The sequence below is a fragment of the Patella vulgata genome, chromosome 8, assembly GCF_932274485.2.
Source record: "Patella vulgata chromosome 8, xgPatVulg1.2, whole genome shotgun sequence".
NCBI classification, from domain to species: Eukaryota; Metazoa; Mollusca; class Gastropoda; family Patellidae; genus Patella; species Patella vulgata.
In genome coordinates this window covers 9951528-9976343 of record NC_065886.2, presented here as the reverse complement: position 1 = coordinate 9976343, position 24816 = coordinate 9951528, and the positions used below count along the sequence as shown (strand labels likewise).

Genomic DNA, 24816 nt, shown 5'->3' with positions numbered 1-24816 from the left:
GTTTTCTTCGAATCCTCCGGTCTCCTCCCACTGTTAAAGACCCCTGCGCACAAGAGAATTATTGAAATAAGCTTGAACCATATGTTAGTCCCGAAATGATCTAGTTTGTGTCGATTGGACGTTTGAACCCCATCTCTCTCTCCGAGTAAAATTACCCTCATAGCAAATCGTCATTAGCCTGGATGGTGTACACAAGAAGGACGTTCAAATCTTTTTTTTATTTCCCATTGATCCGCGATTCGCCGAAACAAATCGATCGCACTAACATGTATGTTGTCTATAAGTCATTTCTGTTGGGAGCTTGGGGATCTTGCCTCGACAAAAACAGTTTTTGATTTGAATCTCAAAGCGTTGAAACTCTTTTACAGATACATTATAGTTGTATTAATCATGGAATCTATAACTGGGGGAAAAACAAAATAGCTTGATTTTCAGAAACAAATTTCCTAAATTATTCTTTACACGTTAAGCCACTTTCATTAATGAAATTTAGAATGTCGTTAAGTCGCAGTTTCGTATTAATAAATATCAGAATATAATTGAGCCCTAGTTATGTATTCCCACGGCATCCGTCACACAAAAATACTCTTTATTAATTGAGTTAAAGAATCACAGCTTCGTTAGAATTCAGTTCAGTATTTAGATATCGCCAATTTGAATGTCTAAACTGTTGTAAAGTAACCAACGCCTGAAGCGGCGTTGGCGTAATACAGGACAAACGTACTCTTTTGAATAATCACCAGCTGCAACGATGCAAAAAGAGTTAGTTAAAGGACAATATTGGTGTCAGTCATTATCACATATGTGATAGAACTGGTTCAACACGCTCCAAATATAATTTTAACACAGAGATCATTGCTACGATAGATGCGTAATGAAGATTTCAAAAAACGGAAGTGACGAAAGCAAAAGGAAAACACGAGTTATCCTTCTACAATGACGAGTACAGATACACGGGCGAATTTCTGCTGACTAATAATTCCTTCGAAGACCAAAAGTTGTTATATGAGACTGGGGGGGGGGGGGGTATCTGACAATTCATAAAAATAATTGACTTACAAGATAAGAGAAATCGAAAAAAATAGAAAAAGTCCGTATATTACCATGTTTTTATTAATCCTAGAATGAATAAAAACAGGGAATTTACGGGCTATTTCTATTTTTCTCGTTTTCTCTTAGTGACAGTCAATTATTTTTTATGAATTGTCAGGATATCCTCTCACAGCCTCACATAACAACTTTTAGTCTTCGAAGGAATTATTAGTCAGCAGAGGTTCTCCCATGTATCTGGTATCACTCGTCACTTCAGTCAGTATAGAAGGGTAACTCGTGTTTTTCTTTTGCTTTCTAATCTTCCGTTTTTTTTAAGAATCTTCATTACTCATGAAGCAATGATCTCTGTGGTAAAATTATATTTGGAACCTGTTGAACCAGTTCTATCTTATATGTGATAATGACTGACACCAATATTGTCCTTTAAGTATGCGGGAACAGATTTTTTAGGAGAAAGAACCAAACAGAAGTTTGTATTTGCAAATGGTGGCGAAGGTGGGTATCCCAGTGGTTAAAGCGTTGAGTCAAAATGTCTCGTAGTTTGGATCACTCGCGTGTGCATGAAAATAAATAGCTTGCCTAATCTAGTAGGGTTTCTAGGGCTTCTCCCGTTTTCACCACTGCCAAAGTCCTACGCGAACGATTGAAATAAAGTTACATTATATTATGTCAATCCCAAAAGAATGATACGGTTTATTATGATAAACGTTAGCCAAATGTTCGAATCTTTTTAATGGACTGGGGTTATTGTTGCTATAACGGCAAAGAGATTCTTTGAAATAGAAATAGTTGATAATGTAAGCCAGTTAATTAATTACAGATTTAGAGATAAATCCCAAATGTTTAGGACCAATGCGATGAATTGCAGTTGCCTTTAGAATAATTATGGTTTGCGGAGATTGAAGAACATCTGAAAACAAAACATAAAAAGAATTTCTCGTGGCTCTTTGTTTGAAAAACTCTCAAATAGTTTCAGAATATATAGATGAAAGTGGTTTATAATGGGGGTTTAATATCACCGGTAATAATAATAATAATATATAATTGAAATAGATGGATATTTGAGTGCATTTGAAATGAAATATGGTTTAACGTCCTCTGTTTCTGTAGCGAGCGCCCTATGGAAGACGGAGTTTGCTATCCTGGTCTCACCATGTCAATGGTGCATGATGGGGGACCTGATAAGGAGTAAACGCCCAGTCCTTCGGAAGGGACGACAAACTAACTTCCACCCGTGTACATATGGGAGTTTGCGTAAAAACCCGCTGTAGGACAAGCAAATTTTAAAAAAAACTCAAAACACCTGACTTCTTTTAATATAATGCGAAATTTAATAACTATAAAGGCCACTGCTTGAGGTCATGGGTGGTCTTAGGTTGGATTCAGTTGCAGAAAATCAGCCTTAAGAAGCTTAAAGATCTCATTTTAAAAACGTGACATCGTAAACGAAGCAAAACTATACAGTTATATGCTTGATAACGATAAGAGAATACTTATCGAAACGTTGTGCTTGTGTATAATAAACCAGTGATTGTTGTCCCATATAACTGTATAGTTTTGTTATGTTTCCAATTGCTAAATGCCACTAAAGGATTATCGTAAACGAAGGCTTTCTTCGGATTATATAACGAAAAATGAACACTAAAAACGCACCGAATTCGGATGAATTTCACACACAAAAGAATCTTTAATTAAATTGTATAAGACTGATATAGAGATATAAGAATCAGCCTCGAGACGATTAAACGTTTTTTTCATGTTTTTAAACTAGATTCGTAATGATGTTTTATGTCTAACAATATCTGTTAGTTTATGTCGAATCTTTTTACCAAATAAACATCTTTGGATTGTTTTCGGTATGCAACTGAACTGAATCAAGTCATAATGCATGCGCTTTGCTAACTCAGACTGGTAGGTGAATGGTGAAAAGTTAGATTTGTGGGAAAAAAAATCCCGTCTGTATGATTAGTAGGAACAATAGAACGGTAAAACCCATTTCATCTCTCTCTCTCTCTCTCTCTCTCTCTCTCTCATTATTTTAGGTGCATATCTAAGGTTACACAGATTGCGTGTTTATTATATATTAAATTTAGTATTTATTTATCTTTATTTTTTTTAACAATTACAGATAGTAATTGTGTAATTTCCTGCTTCGACAAAATCTTTCAAATCGCCTTCGCCCTATTTCAATTACTATAATCAGCTTCAACATCAACTTAATTTATACACATTCCCGGTCTAAGTGGACTCTACAACACGGGACCAGTGAAATGAAAATGACTAATTAAGATGTAACATACGCTATGTCAAGAACTGTTTCATGAAGATAATAATAAAACTGTCAGGGGGCTCTTTAAGGTGTGGCGGGAAGGGGGTTGGCCGATGTGACGTATAGTTTCAATTCCCCGCGTTTACGTGACAGGGAGTAGGGTCGACTGTCCAAAATCGTGGGTTTTCTCCTGGTCGGTCGTTAACATCCCATTTCACTTATGTTTCTATTATTCAAGAGAAGTGCAAGAAATACCCATAGGAACGAAAGACAAATCAGATACAAAGCGCAGCCTTCCCACCTCCACGCCGCACACACCCATAATGGACTGCTAGCGCCCTACCTACACTTGATCACTAATCCTTGTTAACGTTTAAAAGACGGTTATGGTATACATCGATTTAGGTTATTATATTCTCCAAGATGATTCTTGAAAGATTTGCACTATAACCACGTTATATGAATCATACGGTAACGAACAAGCTATTTTGTTTAATAAGACAACCTTAATAACGTACTGCAACCTTTCAAAAGGTCACGTGCCACCTGACGGTAATTTGTGGTTGTTTGAGCGAATTGCCATAAGGGTTAACAAGCGGTAACTGGAATCGTGACGTTTATCAGATTGCCCGTCTACCACTTGTTAACAAATGGTTATTTAATAGAAGAAAATCGTTAAGTGTACAATCGATATATGACGATATAATATTCCCTCTAGACTGTTTACACGATTAATATACCACAGTATCGTGGGTGGACGGTCATTTACCGCCTAGTGATGGTATAATAATACCAAATAGTGATGGTTCAAATGTTTCCAAAATATAAGAGTACATTTAATATGAATCAAAACTAGGCTATAAGTTTTACAAATATTATATTTATGGTTCAGCGGATAGTTGGGTACATAGATATGTTTAACCCCCTAACAAGGTAGCTACATAGATATTTTTAACCCCCTAACAAAGTAGCTACATGGGTAATTTTTTAACTCTATCCAGTTAGCTACATGTAGATGTTTAAAACCTAACCAGTTAGCTACATATATATTTTTAACTCTGTCCACTTAGCTACATAGATAGCTTTTAGATTTGTAACCCTGCCAAGTTAGCTACATAAATATTTTTTAACCCTAACAAGATAGCTACATAGATATTTTTAACCCTAACAAGATAGCTACATATAGATATTTTTAACCCTAACAAAGTAGCTACATAGGTAATTTTAACTCTGTCCGGTTAGCTACATATATATTTTTAAATCTAACCAGTTAGCTACATATAGATTTTTAACACTAACAAGTTAGCTACATAGATATTTTTAACCCCCTAACAAGTTAGCTACATAGATTTTTTTAAACCTTACAAGTTAGCCACATATATATTTTTAACCCTAGCCAGTTAGCCATATAGATATTTTTAACCTTGTCCAGTTATAATAAGCTACATATAGATTTTTAATCATGACCAGTTACCATTAATGAGCACCCCATTTATTGCTGTAGCCGAAACGTAGATTCGCATCGTCATGTAGCCAGAATATGTATTCTGTCAGTTAATATCCTAGACACACCAATAATTATCCTGTTGTATGGTCGGGTTATACTCTACCTAATAAACGCAGGCTACTGGAATCGTGGTACAAATTATCGCTCTAATCTGATGTAAGTAGTAAGCTGTGCGAGGCGTCGTGTAAGAGGCAAGGCATTGTTATTCGCCGCCATTGTCTGCGATATCACTTCGGTGGAAGCGGACGTTAAATAAAGTTAAAATACAGATGTGACGCCATCCTTTGATGTTGTCGTACCATTATTTCAAATGATGGTACGGGCAATGTGCCAAGCATACATTATTTATACTATTAATACTATTTGGACCCGCGTGATGTATATTACATAATATCTCGCTCTCGACCATTAAACCACACTTATGTAACACATATTCGCTGTAAAACACTTATCACTTGTAAACCGATGTTACAGTTGGCTATAGCAATACATTTAATTAAGTTTGTCTAGTGCCACTAGTTTTGTGGGGTTAGGACTAAATATTAAGGCCACCTTAACCCACAATCTCATCAACAATCACGTGCCCTAAACCTATTTACATCTTGACTAAATCTGCAGGTAGCCTTACTGTTTGGAATTGGCCCCAGTTTTGAGTAGTAATGGTTGTCCTCTACCAACCCGGGAATGCTTACACCTCCTTATTCTACCGTTTCCCGTCATGAGATAATTCACATACCAAATACCATGTTGCTGTGTATTTCCAGCATTATGCTTTGCAAAATCTCCAAATCATGATCAATTTGGTTACACATATGACCGCGTTTTCCCGTCAAAAGTTTACATTGTTCTCGACCCAAGAAATAAATAGTGAGAATGAACGGCTGATTATTCATTATTACATACGACTGTAGTATACCTATTGACTGTAACTATTACATACGACTGTAGTATACCTATTAAACGTAATTATTACATACGACTGTAGTATACCTATTGAACGTAATTATTACACACGACTGTAGTATATCTATTGAACGTAATTATTACATCGAACGTAATTATTACATACGACTGTAGTATATCTATTGAACGTAATTATTACATACGACTGTAGTATACCTATTGAACGTAATTATTACATGCGACTGTAGTATACCTATTGAACGTAATTATTACATACGACTGTAGTATACCCATTGAACGTAATTATTACATACGATTGTAGTATATCTATTGAACGTAATTATTACATACGACTGTAGTATATCTATTGAACGTAATTATTACATCGAACGTAATTATTACATACGACTGTAGTATATCTATTGAACGTAATTAAACGTAGAATAAACACGATTATAAATTATCATATAGGATTGTAGTATACCTGTTGAACGTAATTAAACGTCCTGGTGGAATAAACACGATTATTAATTATTGAATACGGCTGTAGTGTACCCGTTGAACGTATTTAAACGTCCTGGTGGAATAAACACGATTAAAGGAGTCAAGTATTTAATTCAATTTCATCTCAAGTCGTCGACATAGTAAACATGACTTATTGGTCAATTTAAATCAACATTGATGTTGTTATCTTACCGTGAAATGATGGGCTTCTGACAATTTTAAAATTGGCACACGAATTGCATTCCAGAATGCTAGAAACGAATGAATATAAATCAGTTTATATACATTCATATTACATTATCATATGCGTTGCAACCCATCTGTGTCATTTCTAGGTGCCAAAGAATAGCGATTTAGCGCCTTTAAAGGGAAAGTAGAGTGTCTGATCTGGTCAACTAAAGGGAAAGTAGGGTGTTTGGTCTGGCGAATGAATCGTTGATCAGAGCGATGTCATTACCGTCTTTGTCCCAAGAAGAAAACTCCATTATCTTTCCAAACTCATTTACATCGTGTCTAAATACTTTATATTGCTCTGTTATCCAGCCTACCTGGCGACTAAATACTTTACATTACTCTAATATCCAGCCTTAAATCGGATAAAGATAATGTGTAATACATCCCTACATCAGACCTGAATAAGCTTTAATCTAAACTCTCGCATTATCCCCTTAATGGCCCATCCCCGTAATCGAATCACGCGAGAAATGAGATTAACGAGAATTCAGGGAGTTGAAAAGATTAGTTCCGGAACACCAAAATAAGGCAATTTCCGTGTTTGGATTGATGGAGTGTGGTTGCTATTTTAGATTCTTTGAAACAAGTTATTTTATGGCAGCGATATTTCTGTAGATAACAATAACAATTCTGTTCATTACTTCAAACTTCAAATTTTATGATATAGCAGCCCAGACCCGGAAGACAAGTTACAGTAATTGTTCCTGGGGGTAAAATAGATGTAGGTCAATTTTACACCTCGCGGAATGAGCTAATTAAAATTACGACAACCATTAATAAAACATTCCTTTGGCCACCGGACTGAAGAATAATTTACGACATATTGCGATCACAAGTTTAGACGACAGCGCAATCAAGGTAGATTACTCGTATACGATGTTCGCCATAAAGACGATTTATGATGGACTCCTTGCATTAAACATATCCATGGAAATAGCCAAGTTAATTTCTTCATTACTCTCCCAGGACCAGTCATAAATATTTGGTGAGATGACGTACCATGGTATTGTTCCTGACAGATATGTTTAGGTAAACAAGAACCTATATTTCATATTGAAAGGGCGAACAGAAAGTCGTATCAGGTAGTTATTCAAAACCCAGATCTATGCATTGGCCCCGGGGAACCACCGTAGCTCATCGGTATTTTTTCACCTGGTTTCCCTGTCGTCGTTGGTGTAGGACAGAGGTGCGGGATCTGACAAGAGAAGCGGTTAGTCTTTTGGGTGGGACTCACGAGAGAGAGAAATTGGGTTTAACGTTCACTCGACACAAACTAGGTCATTTCGGGCCTGTCATATGGTTCAAATTTTTTTTTTAAATAATTCGCTTGTGCGTAAGGGTCTTTAGTAGTGGGGGGGGGGCGAAATCGGAGGACCCGGAGAAAACCCACGAGGCTGGGCAATCGACCCTACTCCTTGTCACGTACAACGGTGAATCGAAACTATATGCCACTTGACTCAATAACAGACCTTATGATGCAACGCGCACGCGTTAAAGATTCGGCCAACCCCCTTCCCCCACACCTTAAAGCGCCCCTTGTTAGTTAGAATTCGCTGAAGAATAGGCTATACTATTATTATCCTCAAGGAACAGTCCTTGACGTAACCTATGTAACATCTTAATTAGTCATTTTCATTTCACTGGTCCCGTGTTGTAGAGTCCACTTGGACCGGGAATGTGTATAAATTAAGTTGATGTTGAAGCTGATTATAGTAATTGAAATAGGTCGAAGGCGATTTGAAAGACTTTGTTGAAGCAGGAAATTACACAATTACTATCTGTACAGTGAGGGTAAATAAAGACAAGGATGGCGTGTCTTGTAATCGTGTTGTAGATAATATGAAACATAAATAATTGTTAAAAAATTACAAATAAATAAATACTAAATTTAATATTACAAACACGCAATCTATATAACCTTAGATATGCACCCGAAATAATAAGTTAGGATATGAGGGAGAGAGAGAAATGAAATGGGGTTTACTGTTTTATTTTTCCGACCTATCATGCAGATGGGAATTCTTCAGAAAATCTAAGTTTTCACCATTCACCAACCAGCCTGAGTTACCAAAGCACATGCATTATGGCTTGGTTCAGTTCAGTTGAATACCAAAAAAGATCCAAAGATGTTTATTTGGTAAAAAGATTCGACATAAACTAACAGATATTGTTAGACATAAAACATCATTACGAATCTAGTTTAAAAACATAAAAAACGTTTAATCGTCTCGAGGCTGATTCTTATATCTCTATATCAGTCTTATAAAAGTTAATTAAAGATTTTTTTGTGTGTGAAATTCATCCGAATTAGATGTTCATTTTTCGTTATATAATCCTAAGAAAGCCTTCGTTTACGATGTCACGTTTCTAAACTGAGATCTTTAAGCTTCTTAAGGCTGATTTTTTGCAACTGAATCAAAGCTAAGACCACCAATGACCTAAAGCAGTGGCCTTTATAGGTATTAAATTTCTCATTATATTAAAAGATGTCGGGTGTTTTGAGGATATTTTTAAATTGATATGCGAGAATTTCTCATATTGATTTTTTTTGTGCTTTACGATAGCTGGTGAAATCCCATTTTGAATAGACTTTTGTTGGGGGTCAATGATTTGAGGCTATATAATGTTCCCAATCCGTTATGCTATTTGAAATGGAATCAAATTAACTTGGGTTTAACTTTCTACCATGCAATGTCCTAAGAGAAAACATATGCTCGGAAGTTATTGTGGAGTCATTATTCTAAGTGTACCCCGTGACACCTCTCTGGATTAGAAGCGACTTGATGATAACAATCCAGATACTGTGGACAAATTAATTTCTTAAGTCAGGGTTTAGAAGGAGAGGAATGTTGTTGGTATAAGCCTTAGGCCTAACTATAATTTTTTATGAAACAGATCAACTTTGACTCTAACCACCCAGTATTATAAGGACTTGAGAACCTGGTCTAATTCTATTTTTGGTCATTTCTCTATTATACGTAATGTTAGTAAAAAGCCTGTCAATAGCGATCGTAGAATACAAGTAGAAGCCCGTAGTATAACCCACTCAACGTAAAATAAACAGCCTGATTTGATTATAGAAACCTAACTACAGCCAATACTGAAAGGTTTCTAATGGAACTGGATATTCAGAGAGAATGTTAAGTAGACATTAGGTCACGTTCAAGTGGCTCATGGTAACTTATTACATTGTAAAACTTGGTGTTAACTTATGTATCCTACCAATTCTTGATGGGTTACTTTTTACTCAGCAGAATATCTAAAACAATTTCTAACGGAACGTTATGTCCAGACTGTTTACAACTAGAACATTATTACACCATCCTCGGTATCTACAGTGGTCTCGCTAGCCTGGAGGTCGCGCGTTCGCTTCCGGTGTTGGACGAGAAAGTTCATCGGGATTTTCCACCGAGGTGTCTCCTTGTTAGTGGTGCAGGACGGGGGCATGACATGCCATCTGTCTAGTCTTTCGGAATGTACGGAAAACGGAGGTCTCGTGTACACATTGGCGTGCACGTAAAATATCCCTTGACAGTTGGAATTCGATATAAGAGTATGCCGTAACGCCGCTGTTCTGGCAAAATTTCCCTCATAGCACACTGTATGGTAAATGTCTATATCTTCATTAGCCAAGTCTGAGCAGAACAGTAGAGCGTTAAACTCCATTTTGTTTCATTTAATTACATTCCTCTGAATTTTAAATTGGTCGACTTCAATAATAATGTTGGTATACGGAAAGTTATGTTATAGGGATAAACACAATGGACATTATTCACGAATACTATAATTAACGGAGCATAAACTATTAGAATATCTAAATTGATATAAATATCCAACAATTAGCATGATTAATAGCTGATTAATATAACAAATTATTCTGCGTGGTATATTCGCTTTCCCTCTTTAAAGGGCGTGTGGCTCTATTCTTTGAAGCATTACAATAATTATACGAAAATGGGTCTAAAAGCACATATTCATGTAATATGATTGTCAATGTATAATCAGTTATGTTCAGTGCAATACGAATTAATTCCGCATTGCCTTGTTGGATATGTTGTCTTTTTCATTACAAATGGAGCTCGAAACCATACAATACAGGACTCGTGTACTGATAATAAATTGTTCATTATGTAGTGAATATTGAATATTAGCATCAAATAAGACAACGACATCAAAATTGATTGAAATGAACCGATATTGAATTATAATTCAAATATAATGGATAATATTAAGTTGGAGGTTTTGCTCCTTTAATAAAATAAACTAGTTTGACTGGTGACTGATGAACAGAGTGATAAAATGAATAAAAAGAAATAATGAGCTTTTAAAGCGTGCTTTATTTCTTTAGTCAGTTTTCAGATTTATCGCATATTTGCAAACATTTTATCCGCGGTTGTTTTCCTAAACATTTGAAATAAAATTTCAATGAAAATGGTTCTTTTTATTGTTCGTGCCTATCTTCATTACTGCCATCGCTATCTCAGTTAGATGTTTTTTTACTGACGACAACATGTCGTTGCGAGTATGTCCGTGACATTAATCACAATCTCAGAATACATAAGGATGAAAAACATAGATTTGTGTTATTCTGGAAATGTCATTTCCGTGAAAATGAATAGAGATTTGGTTGTAACACGAAATGATGAAAGACAGACTGGTTGAAGTTTTTATAATACAATTGTGATCTAACATGTAAATTAAATAATTCTCAATTTACAGAGACAGGTCTTGTCGTGGTGTAACCCATTCATAACCATGTTAATAATGATATATATATATATTCCCTCACGATATATTGTTTCTCTTCACGCGATGTCCTTCTATAGAAATGTTGTTTTTTTATCCACAAGATATTGACAAGCTGATATTATCCAATTCTCAATTTGCTAATAATAGCGAATCATACTAAACGTACGCTGTTTGTCTACAATTAGCTCAGCTTGAAAACAGCCACTAAGCTTGTTGACCGACATTTTAGGTCCTAAATCGACAATTTTAGTCGAAAACACTATGTATATTTTAATCTACTTTCATTTAATGAAATTGAAAATGGTTAAATTTGCCCTTATTATGTATAAAATATGTGAACCGGAGTAGGACAGAATATTAATTGTTTGATATGGCGGCCGTTTAGGGCAAGATCTATTCTAGAAGTAGAGTTGATAGTTCTCTATGAGCAGAATGAGAGCGGCGCTGATTCTTTCTCAAAACAATTTTATAGAAAAATGGTGTACAATATCTCTGCTCGTCATTAAAAAATTGTATGTTTTATAATATAACACATTTTCCACGACTTACATAACAACCAATACAGCACACAGGAACATAACATATCATATTGTATTCATTACAGCCATCGTCCTCGTGATAAGTCCCGCTCTGTCTGTCTTTAAGGGAGATAACTTAGCTATAAGTTCGGGAATTGCAGACCATCTAGCAACGTCTAGATGTTCTAAAATTCGTGGTCGTTGCTTCAGGAACACGTGGGCGACCGTGGCTCCTTGACCCAATAAGAATGAATATAGCCTTTTTAATAAATAACTGCTACTTTTAAAAAAAACATTCTAACATAGAACCACAGAAAGACAAAGGAAGGGGGCGAGAGAGAGAGAGAGAGAGAGAGAGAGAGAGAGAGAAATGGGGTTTAACGTCCACTCGACAGACACAAACTAGGTCATTTCGGGACTAACATACGGTTTATTTTTTTTATTTCAATAATTCGCTTGCGCGTAGGGGTCTTTAGCAGTGGGAGGAAACCGGAGGACCCGGAGAAAACCCACGAGGTTGGACAGGCGACTCTATTCCTTGTCACGTACAACCGGGGATTCGAAACCACGCCAGTTGACTCAATGACATGCTTTATGATACGGCACGCACGTGCTAACCATTCGGCCATCCACCCCCCGACTTGCAATAGGTAGATTTAGCCGTTACATAATGCCTGTTTAAGTTATCTGTACCCATTAACTTCTAATGTGATGTTCTGTGAGTGGTATAATTTCATTTTATCAACTTTTATAAAGGTTATTCAGTAGTCGATGTAATATAATTTATGATATTCGTCTATCAATCATTTCCCTCCAGGCAAATAAATCTACAATACATTTTGTTTATACAAAATCACATAGTTTGTGTAGCGTTGATGTGAAACCCAGTGCACGTTGTATCATAAGGTCTGTCATTGAGTCAACTAGCGTGGTTTCGAATAGGGTCGCCTGTCCAACCTCGTGGGTTTCCTCCACTACTAAAGAGCCTGCGAATTATTGAAATAAAATTGAATCATGTGTTAGTCCCGAAATGACCTAGTTTGTGTCGAGTGGACGTTAACCCCCCTCTCTCTCTCTCTCTCTATTGCAAGTCGTTCTTTATGCCTTAAATTTTATATAACTATTAGTTAGACATTAATTAACTTACCAGGACCATAATCAGCACTCGATGCCATCAACATATTTAAATCCGATCTGCGGTTCAACGGAGGTTGATGATTAACCGTGAAAATGGATAACCTAGACTTCGGTAGCAATTGACACTCGAGGCTATAGTGTTATTAAAATGAGGATTTCTCGGCTCAGATTGAAGTAATTTTACTGTAATTTTCAACATATTCCCTTTACATTATTTATTTATTAACTATTATATTAACTGTCAACTGTCTAATCTTACATAATGCCGCTTTAAAGGAGATCGTCCATCTAATTATGTTCATTGTTCATTAGCCAGAGATAGTGATAGGGAACTATTTTAAGTACGTAGTACTTACTATAAAGTACAGACATTAACAGTATGTAGAACAAATCTCAATATTAGACGACTGAGTCCCTTTAGAACGAAGGAAAACAACAGAGTTTTACAGATTTTCAACACATTACTTCGGTCCTTTTGAGACTAAAACGTGGTTTTTTTCGTCACGTGTGCAATGTAGTGTAAGAATATTTTAATTACGGGTGTACTTCGGTTTTTCGTTCTGTACTCGTCAGTCTCGTTATCGATACGCCATTTATACGTGACAAGGATAAGAGTCTTCGAAACCATAATGGTAGACCGGATATTTTAGAGTAAAGTCCCCTGGCACCAAAACCTTGTCAGCAATCATCTGATGAAGCGTCTTAATGTAGTACGAGGAGGGGGGGGGGCTGTTCGTGAACGGATATCACTTTGCAAACTGTGGCAATTTTCAAATTTAAAAGGAAGGGGAAATATTTACGGGAGATCCGAGGTACGAGGCACACCTCAATGCCGATCAGGTTGCCGCTACCTCTAGCAAATCAAGTTATTGTCTCAAAATAAAGTCGCTATCTATATCATCACAATAAAACACCAAAATTGCGTAATAAATGGCAATTAAAAAAATGTGAATAGAAATAAATGGCAATTCCTCTTTAATAATATATGTGTATAAAGCATGACGTATGTGTATAATATAATAAGACAACAAATGATCTCGTCTAATAAGATTACATACTAATGGCTTCTTGTAAATATGTTTATCTTCCGTTCATCGTCCTCCATCATACATATACATGTATTAACAAATAGTACAAGAAAGAAAGGAGAGAGAGAGAGAGAGAGAGAGAGAGAGGGGGGGAGAGAGAGAGAGTCGAAACCACGCCACATGACTCAATGACAGACCGTATGATGCATCGCGCCCACCCCTCTTTAACAAAATCTTCGATTTTAGACAGACGATCCTATTCCTTCTCCAAGTCATAAGGCTTATGATATTAAGTGCAGACCAAAAGCATCGTCCCAAGAATAATAATAAGAAAAAATGAAATGGGGTTTAACGTCTTACTGGTCTGCTCCAACTGGGCTAATGGAGACGGGCATACGCCATACAGTGTGATATGAGGGGAAATGTTGCCCAGGCAACGGCGCTAAGGCCTACTCTCATATCGAATTCCAAGATTGTTTTACGTGCACGCCAATGTGTACATTAGATGACGGTTTTTCGTCCCATCCGAAAGACTATACTTTGTCTCTCCGTCTTCAATATCCCCGTTGGTGCAGAAAAGTTAGACGTAAAAACACATTTCATTTCAATATATATATTGCACGAAATTGGATTCGATAACATCACGATTATCCCCTCTTAAATGTTTTCAGTGCAAGATTAAATTGCGTCTGCTTATTATTCCGAAAGTCGTTTTATTACATGGTTTTTTTTTTACCAAATCGTTGAATTGAAATAAATGTTAAATATTGCCTGGCGCTGTATAAACATGAATACGTGATCTGTAGAATTTGAGAGGCTTGATAATAAACCGACTGACGATGTTTGCTTATTTTGAAAAACATGGAAAATTCTGTTCTTAGATTTTCCTAAGATTCCATTAGGTCATTCTAGATATAAGAATTTTTGATGGCAGTGAATAGAGGAGGCGGCGGGCACATTGCTTCCACATATTGATATTTTTCCGGACTTTTGCGCTTTCACTGTGCGGCCCTACTTATCACAGACAAGCACCGTCAAGGGCATTTCTTTTGACTGTCATTGAGTCAACTGACGTGGTTTCGATTACCCGGTTGTACGTGACAAGGAGTTGGGTCGCCTGTCTAACCTCGTGGGCTTTCTGTGGGTCCTCCGGTTTCCTCCCACTGCTAAAGGCCCCTATGCGCAAGCGAACTATTGAAATAAAATTGAACCATGTGTTAGTCCCGAAATGACCTAGTTTGTGTTGATTAGACATTAAATCCCAACTCTCTCTCTCTCTCGCTCTCTCTCTCTCTCTCTCTCTCTCTCTGTTCTTTTGACAATATCGCCCAAAGTATTGCAATAATGATGGACAAGTAATTGTCTAGTATCGACATGCATATTCTACACACCATATACAAAATTTAAAAGATTATTTGGACGTCGGTTTTTCGTACCAAATTTTAATGAACGTTTCTTTCCAGACCTTCCGAGTGGACGTTAAACCCCATTTTTCTCTCTTTCTCTGTCAATGCCATGATTGACCTAGTAATCTAAGTAACCGCCTTACTAAGTGCTCCAAATGTAATCCTAGAGATTTAGTTGTCGGGCTTATAGAAAAGTAGGACGCTAAACCCCATTTCATTTATAGAAAATAACATCATTTTAAACCATAAATAACTTTCCTTTCAGTGAATAATCCTTTTTAAAAGTACAATGATTCAACTTGACATATAATACAGATGATGTCTATGCGGCTTAACAACATATAAATGCACAAAAGGTCTTTTGAAAGCTCACACATCTACAATTAGCAGGGGGATTTAAAGAGACAAAGCTTTTAGAAACATTATTAACACTGTTTTACCCAGACTAAATTAGATTAACTGTTCCATTCTGTTCAACTTTAGTTCATCATCTGAACAAGTCATCGAAAAAATGTCTGAATTTTATTGTTTTGCTTTTTTTTATGGCTTTATATAGAATAGAGGATCATGTCGTATTTATTTCGTTTTGTTCGAGAAAATAAACTAAATTTTAAGTTTTCTTTCTCTGTTTTACATTATTAGGCTATTTTTATCTTAATCTTCCATGATGCATCTTTACAGAATTATAAGCACACGAAAAAGCATATATTATACAAAATAGATTTAAGCAATGAAAGACTTGCATCGATAATAATCGTACAGTGGTGGCAGATTTATAGGTTATTTTCAATTGATAAATTAATATAATAAATGGGTTCAACATCCTATTGTTCTGCTCCGACTGGGCTAATGAAAACGGGCATACGCCATACAGTGTGCTAATTGGGAAATTTTGCCCAGACAGCGGCACTACTGTCTACTTTTATTTCGAATTACAACGATCAAGAGTTCTCTTACGTGCACCTTTTTTGGTCCCGAAAGTCCAGTTTAACATACAAACAGCTCACTTGGAAAAACAAATAATTTGGGAATCAAACACAGAATTAATATATCTAAGCATGATGTCATAATATTTGGATTTATTTTTCAGAAATGAGACAGTTATTTTAGTGAGATCTACTTTAGAAATGGCGGAGGTCATAAAGGAAATGATGACGAAATTATTGCTCATGCGTATTACTGTGATACACACTGAAATAGCCAGTAAATACAGTGTGGAGAAGGTTTCCATATTGGAAGGTAAGAAAAAGAAAAAAAATATTTTTACCTTGCTGTTGAATCGGAGGTTGGGTGGTCAAATGGTTTAAATTGTGTTCACTAGATCAGAGGGTCTGTCATTAAATCAACTGGTATGGTTTCGATTTCCTGCGTGTACGTGGCAAGGAGTTGGGTCGCCTGTCCGACCTCGTGGGTTTTCTTCGGGTTCTTCGATTGCCTCCCATTGCTAATAACCCCTACGCGCAAGTGAATTATTGATATAAAATTGAACCATATGTTTGTCCTGAAATGGCGTTGTTTTTTTTTTGTTTTTTATTTCTTTCTTTACTCAAGTTATTTTGGAGTTTTGTTTTATTCTTTTTGTAGATGATTTTGCCGTCCTTATTAATACGTCACATCCGTCCTTGAGAAAACAACTGAGTCATAGTTTACAGGAAGCTGCTGTCCATACTGCTAAAAACAGACGATTCTGTCTTGAGGTTGGTCATTACTGTAGATGTTTCATACTTTAGACATGGGTTGAGGTTAATCAGGGTATTTTGTAAAGGAATCTGAAGCCGGGGTGGGTTAAGGGCTGGGGAGGTGGGATACCCCCGAGCCCTAGAAAATTTGGAAATTTGGCGAATCTTAGAGGAACGCTTACTGCTTTGTGTTACAAGTGTGCCTGTGCTATTTTCCATCCTCAAATAGTACCAAATAGTATCAAATGTGGCATAATTTTAACTTGACTCGGTATTGACCCACTGGTTCTTTGTATTTGTACAAAGCAATTCTTTTCAGCTTTGTGGTATGCCTTTTCAGCGATGGGGTATATATTTTTCATTCCCCCCACTACGTACTATAGGCTACTAACAATGCCCGGGGTTAATCGCCACTGGAAATAAAATGAAATGAAATGGGGTTCAACGTCTTACTGTTTTGCATCGACTGGGCAAAGAAGACGGGCATACGCTGTTCAATGTACTATAAGAGAAATTTTTCCAGGGCAGAGACGATACGGCCTACTCTTATATCGAATGGATTTCATTTCTTCGAAGAAAACCTTAAGGCTCCACCAATTCCAGGATGGCTCTCGATGAAAACATACTCAAATCCTTGTCCATAATACAATGGTTCTTGTTTTAGAATTGACCCTCAATTAAATGTTATACATTTAAAGTGTTCAACCTCTTTCCAGATTGATTTGACAGAAACAATGAAAAACTGGTACACAGAAAACCGTGACGCGTTCACAAGTTGTGATGACATCCATTCCATGAAGATGCGACGTACACGACTTTACGTCACCAATCATTCCATATATAGTCATACGTATGACTGCAGTCCTAAATGGATAATATTTCTGGGTCTGTGTTGGATAGTCGCCGCACCTTGCTATTTTGTAAGTATAATATAGCGGTAACTGAAATTTAGCGTATTTCATTCAAGGCTCCATTTCCAGTTATCTTGAAGTGGCAATAAGCTTATGCTAGTCGGAACAATTGCTGTCAGGATTCAACTTTGCATAATACTGATTGCTATATATGCATTTTAATTTATAAATTTGGACAGTTTAAGCTTCCTTATATACAAATGAAATGGGTTTAAAGTCCTACTGTTCTGCTCCTATACTGAGCTAATTAAGACGGGCATATGTCATACAGTGTGCTATGAAGGAAATTCCAACTGCCAATGGATCTTTTACGTGCATTCCAAAGTATACACGGGACCTCGGTTTTTCGTCTCATCCGAAGGACTAGACAGCTGTCCTTGTTAAGCCCTCCGTTCTGCACCACTGACAAGGGGAAACCACGTCTGAAAATCCCGATGAACTTTCTCGGCCAATGCAGGGATCGAACATCCGACCTCCAGGTTAGCGAGCCAGCGTCTTAACCACCTAGCCACCGTGGCTCCCCTTATATACAAGATGTCCACCCAAGATGTTAAGACATGTTGTCCATTTATTATCCTTATTTTGTTAATTGAAAATTAGATGTGAATATCATTGTTTTGGTCAAAATGGTGATAACAATTAGTATTATTATTTATTTTCAGATATTTAGAAAATTAACATGCCGAGATTTACGGGTTACCATAGATGGGGAGATAACTCTGATGACAAATATGTTACCAGAAGCCGTAGAATGCAACAGGCAAGTAAACTAGCATCAAATTCTATGACTTGTCCTTAGCTCTCCTAATTACTCATTTACTTGTATTTCATTTACCCGGTCGTACCTTAGCAATAGTCGATGGCTTGGCAAGGAATGACGTCTAGTCGTTCGGATGGGACAATAAACGCCTTACTCAATGAGCCCCCGTAGCGTAGTATTAAAGAGAGAGCGAGGGAAATGGGGTTTAACGTCCACACGACACAAACTAGGTCATTTCGGGACTAACATATGGTTTTAATTTTATTTCAATAAATCGCATGCGCGTAGGAGTCTTTAGTAGTGGGAGGAAACCGGAGGACCCGGAGAAAAAGCCACGAAGTTGGACAGGCGGCCCTACTCCTTCTCACGTACAACCGGGGATTCGAAACCACGCCAGATGATTCAATGACAGGCCTTATGATACAGCGCGCACGTGCTAACCATTCGCCCCCCCCCCCCCCCGTAGTATTAAAACACCCTAGTTTAGAAATAAAACAGTTTAAGACTGCTTATGTCTTTATTTCAGAGCACTGAACTTTGGGAATCAAAAATATTACCAAACAGTCTGACACATCACTAAACCAGATCGTGCAGGAAATATACTTTGTTTTAAACTTTTGACAATAGAAATAAATAATGTGTACATACGTGGTTTTCTTATACATTTTATAACAGGAAATTCCATGCGTGCTTTTTAAAGGGTGGTGGCGTACTTTCAATCATTAAGATTGTGCGAGGTAATTTCGGTGATGATGTACTTTCAATAGTTATGTATGCGGACTGTTCCATTGTATAACAGGAAATTCCATGTGGGCTTTTTAAAGCGTGGTGGCGTACCTTCTATCTTTAAGATTGTGTTAGTTAATATCGGTGATGACGTACTTTCAATGTGTTCTGTTCCAGTGATGATGACGTACTTTCGATCGTTAAAATTGCTTGTTGTTCCAGTGGTGATGATGTACTTTTATCGTTAGTACGTGCAGGGGGTTGCACCATACATAAACAATTAGACAAGGAATACATACGGACAGGACACAATATACACAGACACCTCAAACATAAAACGTTTATATCAGCCCAAGTTAATAGATCCGGGGCCAAACCGTAAGAGTCCACTGCGCTCTGGAGTCGTGGCTTATGGTGATTTTGCCCGTTTCCATTGGTGATGACATACTTTCGAATGAAAACATTGCGTGCTGGTCTAGTGCTGATGGTGTATTGTGTTCAGGTGACGATGACTACTCTCTATGTTGATAGATACCCTTTGGAACCACATACGTCTGAAGAACTGTTGAAACTAGACTTTCAGAGGGTGTCAGTGGCATAAACCATGAAAGTGTGGGAAAACACTGAGTGTGAGTGTCGTAGCAGACAGATCAATATTGGGGTTTTAAATGATCAGTCGAAGATTATGGGGTGGGGGTGGGGGTTAGGGGGTGGGGGGCGGGGATAGTGTATTTACATTCTTATTACTCAATACAGACGCACGGTTCATGTACTAACGAGTTTAATCAGCTACTTAAGAAAATGAATTGGACAGTTAGGGGTTAGCATGTCACGACAGCCAAAATGAAGGGTTAGTGTGCCATGACAGGCAGAAGCAAGGACATGGGAAATTAAGGTTCAACGACGGGAAAATGGAAGGGTTGGCATGGCCTGATAGTGAAACGGAAGGGTATAAGTGCACCATGACCGTGAAAGGGAAGGGTGTAAGCGCACCATGACAGTTAAACGGAAGGGTATAAGCGCGCCATGATAGTGAAACGGAAGGGTGTAAGCGCATCATGACAGTGAAACGCAAGGGTATAAGCGCGCCATGATAGTGAAACGAGAGAGCATAAGCGTGCCGTGACAAGGGGGAGGGGCCGAAGGTACCAGCGTGCGGTGACCGAGAAAGGGAACAGGTTTAGTGTGTGCGGTGACCGAGAACGGGAACGGGTTTAAGTGTGCGGTGACCGAGAAAGGGAGCGTCCAATGACCGAGAAAAGGTACGGTAGAAGCGCACCTAGACACAGAAAAGGACGGTATAAACGTGTCATGGCGGGTAAAGGAGCTGCATAACAGGAAAAAGAAACGGTATAAACGAGAACGTGCCATGGCAGGAAAAGGGGCGGCATAAACGTGCCATGGCAGGAAAAAGAAGAGGCGTACCAAGAGAGGGAAAAGGAGCGGCATAATCATGTCATGAAAAAGATAGATTTATTTGTCATGGTATGATTCTGTCTGCTGTATTTTCTGATATCATTAATCCTAGAAACTGCTGTAAACATGCACGATATGATTATTAATCAATAATATTGTTGATAATATTTAAACAAAATGTCTATGTTATTTTGTTTTCAATATGAAATAAAAACTAATATCCAATTCACGGTCCGAATGAGCTTCACAAGACATTTGTTGAGGACGGGATTCTGGGAAGTACCCCCCCCCCCCCCACACACACACTTCCGTCCCCTGACCCGGACGCAATTGGTAAACCTGGGTGGGTTTATAGAACCACATTACAATGAAGCTGGGCTAATAAAGACGGGCATACGCCATACGGTGTGCTATGAGGGAAATTTTGTCCGGACACGGGCGCTATCGTCTACTCTCATATCGAATTCCAAATGAAAAGCGTCCTTTTACGTGTACGTCAATGAGTGCACGGGACCCATGTTTTTCGTCCCATGTGAGCTACAATACCTTGTCCCTTTCCAGACCTTCCGCCCTGCATCACCACTGACAAGGGGGAACCACGGCAGAAAATCCCGATGTACTTTCTCGGTCAACACAGGGATCGAACACGGAATCTCCACGTTAGCGGGTCAACGTGGCTTCGTGTACAGAATGAATATGATACCCTGCTTCATTAAGCTGGGTGGGGGGTGGGAGGTGGGGGTGACTGAATGTTCAGCTGATGTGGTTTCGATTCCCCGGGTCGTACGTGACATTGAGTAGTGACATTGAGTAGGGTTGCTCGTCCAACCTCGTGGGTTTTCTCCGGATTCTCCGGTTATTGAAATAAAATTGAACCCATGTTAGTTTCGAAATGACCTATTTGTGTCGAGTGGACGTTACCCCCCCCCCTCTCTCTCTTTCTCTCTCTCTCTCTTTGATTAAGATGGCTGTTACAGAAGACTAAGACGTTAAAACTCGTTTCATTTCTAATTATGATGTCCATGAACATCTGTTAGTATACACAGGAGACTGTACCAATTATATTTCCTCTCAACAAGGTGTCTGGTTGGTGTTAAATCCAAGAAACTATGTTCTCCAATGAATAGCTAATTGCTATTCAAAATATTTAATTATTAATGATTTATAATGGGAGGAAAGTCGCATCTTGATAAATAGTTCGGCTGTAACTAGCATATTACTATGGTGGCTGATTGGTATCATGTCGTGATGTCGATCACGACATTTTAACCCGACACCAAGCCGGAAAATCTCGATGAACTTTCTCGACCAAAGAGAGAGAAATTAGGTTTAACACCCACTCGACACAAACTAGGTCATTTCGGGTCTAACATATGGTTCAATTTTATTTCCGTAATTCGCTTGCGCGTTGGGGGTCTTTAGCAGTGGGAGGAAACCGGAGGACCCGGAGAAAACCCACGAGGTTGGACAGGCGACCCTACTCCTTGTCACGTACAACCGGGTTTCTCGGCCAACACCAGGACCGAAACCGCGACTTCCAGGCCTACGATCCAGCGTTTTACTCACTTAGCCACCGTGGCACCCGGAGCAGAACAGTAGGACGTTAAACCCCATTTCATTTCATATTATTTTCCTACTTTCCTGCACCAACCGGGCTATTGAAGATATGCATACGCTCTGCAGAGTGACATGACGGAAATTGTCATCAATGGACCGTGGCATTTCTTCGTCGAAATTCAACTATAAAGGATTCTTTTATGTGTATGCCAATGTGTACACAGGAGCTTGTTTTTCTGTCCCATCTACACAACTAGACAACTAGACACTGTACTTTGCCAGACCCTTTGTCCTGCACTATCGACAGGGAGAAACCACGCTGCAAAATCCCGGGGAACTTTCTTGATCAACACCGGCGTCAATGTACATAATCATAGTATTGAGAGAAATATGGCCGATAACCCGACAACACGACAACCCGACATGACGACATCACGACATTTTAACCCGACAATACGCGACGTTACATTAGCCCACTAGGTGCAGAAAATTATGACTTTAAACAACATTTAAATGCTCAATACCACTCTTGTTGTAACTGAATAATATGTCCCAATCTTTATTCTGGTCAACAAATTTTACTATTTTACAATATTCCAATTAATTGATGATACAAATTTCATCTTAACACACCTAATTTAAAACATTGGAAAAATTCAACTAAATGACTTGAAAAGCCTGACGTAAAGCTTTTCAAATGTCACTTGGATTTAAAAATATTTTTGAACCCTCTGGACAAGTAAAATAGGATTTAATGGATAATTTACACAACAGGTAGGACACTAACACATCTAGTACTTAGAATAAGGCTATTTTTTATTTCCTGGAGCTGTCAAGCCAGCAAGAGTGTTATTGTCCCTTTAATTTCATTCCATACAACAATCATAGATGATTCTTGCGCACATTACCGCAAGCTTTGGGGCGATAAATCTGTTCACGCAGTGTTTTGTCCGAGAAATTGTCGCCCACAAGAAAGCGTGGTAGCTGCGACTTACCGATAAAGGGAGATAACTACATTGAAAAACGTTGCATTAGTATAGTTTAACATCCTACTTTTCTGCATCAACCGGGTTAAAATCGACGTACATACGCTAAACAGTATGCTACGAGGGAGAATGTACCCGGAGAGCTTTGTCCTTAGCGTATTTCGAATTCCAACTGCTAGGGGTTCTTTTATGTGCACGCCAACGTGTACACTGGCTTTCGGCTTTCGTCCCATCCGAACGACTAGTCTTATTTCGCATTACCGATGTGGAACATATTGCAGGACCCTACATAGTCATTCATTGGTGATGTTTAGTAATTTAATAGCTACCTTGATCACTGTGTGTAAGGAGGCTGACGTACTGGGGCTTGGGGTTAGGGGCTGTGGGCTTCCGCGGTACGATGGCGGAACGGTTGGCACGCGTTCTGTATCAAAAGGTCTGTCATTGAGTCAACTGGTGTAGTTTCGATTCCCCGGTTGTATGTAAAAACGAGTAGGGTCGCCTGCCCAACCTCGTAGGTATTCCCCGGGTCCTCCGTTTTACTCCCACTGCTAAAGACCCCTACTCGCAAGCGAATTATTTGAATAAAATTGAACCATATGTTAGTCCCGAAATGACCTCGTCTGTGTAGTACCAAAAGTGCGTGATTTTTAACTTGGCTTCATAATCAGTATTTCCCCACCGCTTATTAATGTTTGTACAAAGCTGTGGGGCAATTTGTTTCAGCAGAAAAGGATTTAAGCAAATAAATACAGATCTCTTCAATATTTATTTATTGCATAACAAATAAACCAAAACAAAATTTAAAAAACAAATCCTTAAAATTCCACCGCCACATTTAAACCACATTATCAAACAAATTGAGGATATCTATTAAATGTATGTACCAAACCATCAAATAAGCCTTATTTTTAGCTCCCTTTTTTTCCCGTAATTTCCAACGGGCTCACCGGGAAATTTCCACCGCTCCAGTCCATGCAGTGCAGACTATCATGTTTTTCTTTATTTTATTTTTTTGTTGCACTTTCTATTAGTAAACAAACCCGCGGACAACACACACAAACCACAGTGAAACTGCAAGCAACACACAACATAACATCACATCAAGCGAAGGATGCAGGGCCACAAATGAGGTCAGTAGATTTTATCATATAACACAGACTGGCTATCGATAACAGTTAATATGACACAATCATATTATTAAACTAGACTAAAACAATGAGAAATCAACGTGGCTGAAACCCCTCAGGTAAAACGGGACACGCCCATTTCTGGAATACAAATGTCGTTATTTTATATGAATTCACATAACGTTTCTATAGTTAATTCTGGTAAAGTATGCAAGAAACCATTTTCGATATTTAAGAAACACCACATATAATAATTAACTAAGAGTTATTTTAAGTATGTTAAATCGTAAAGAACAAGGTGCATATTTTACGACATACTATCGTACCTAGGTCGCGACGAGAC

At 38.0% G+C, this 24816-nt stretch overlaps 1 long non-coding RNA gene across 1 annotated transcript in view; it reads left to right on the top strand.

Annotated features, from left to right (window-relative positions):
• LOC126831030 (uncharacterized) overlaps positions 1 to 17005 on the top strand; it is a 59386-nt gene extending 42381 nt beyond the window's left edge. Inside the window, exons 3-4 of the long non-coding RNA XR_007684103.2 lie at positions 16399 to 16547; positions 16893 to 17005. This is a non-coding gene — a long non-coding RNA (uncharacterized LOC126831030). The remainder of the gene's footprint in view (positions 1 to 16398; positions 16548 to 16892) is intronic.
• The last annotated feature ends 7811 nt before the right edge of the window (positions 17006 to 24816 follow it).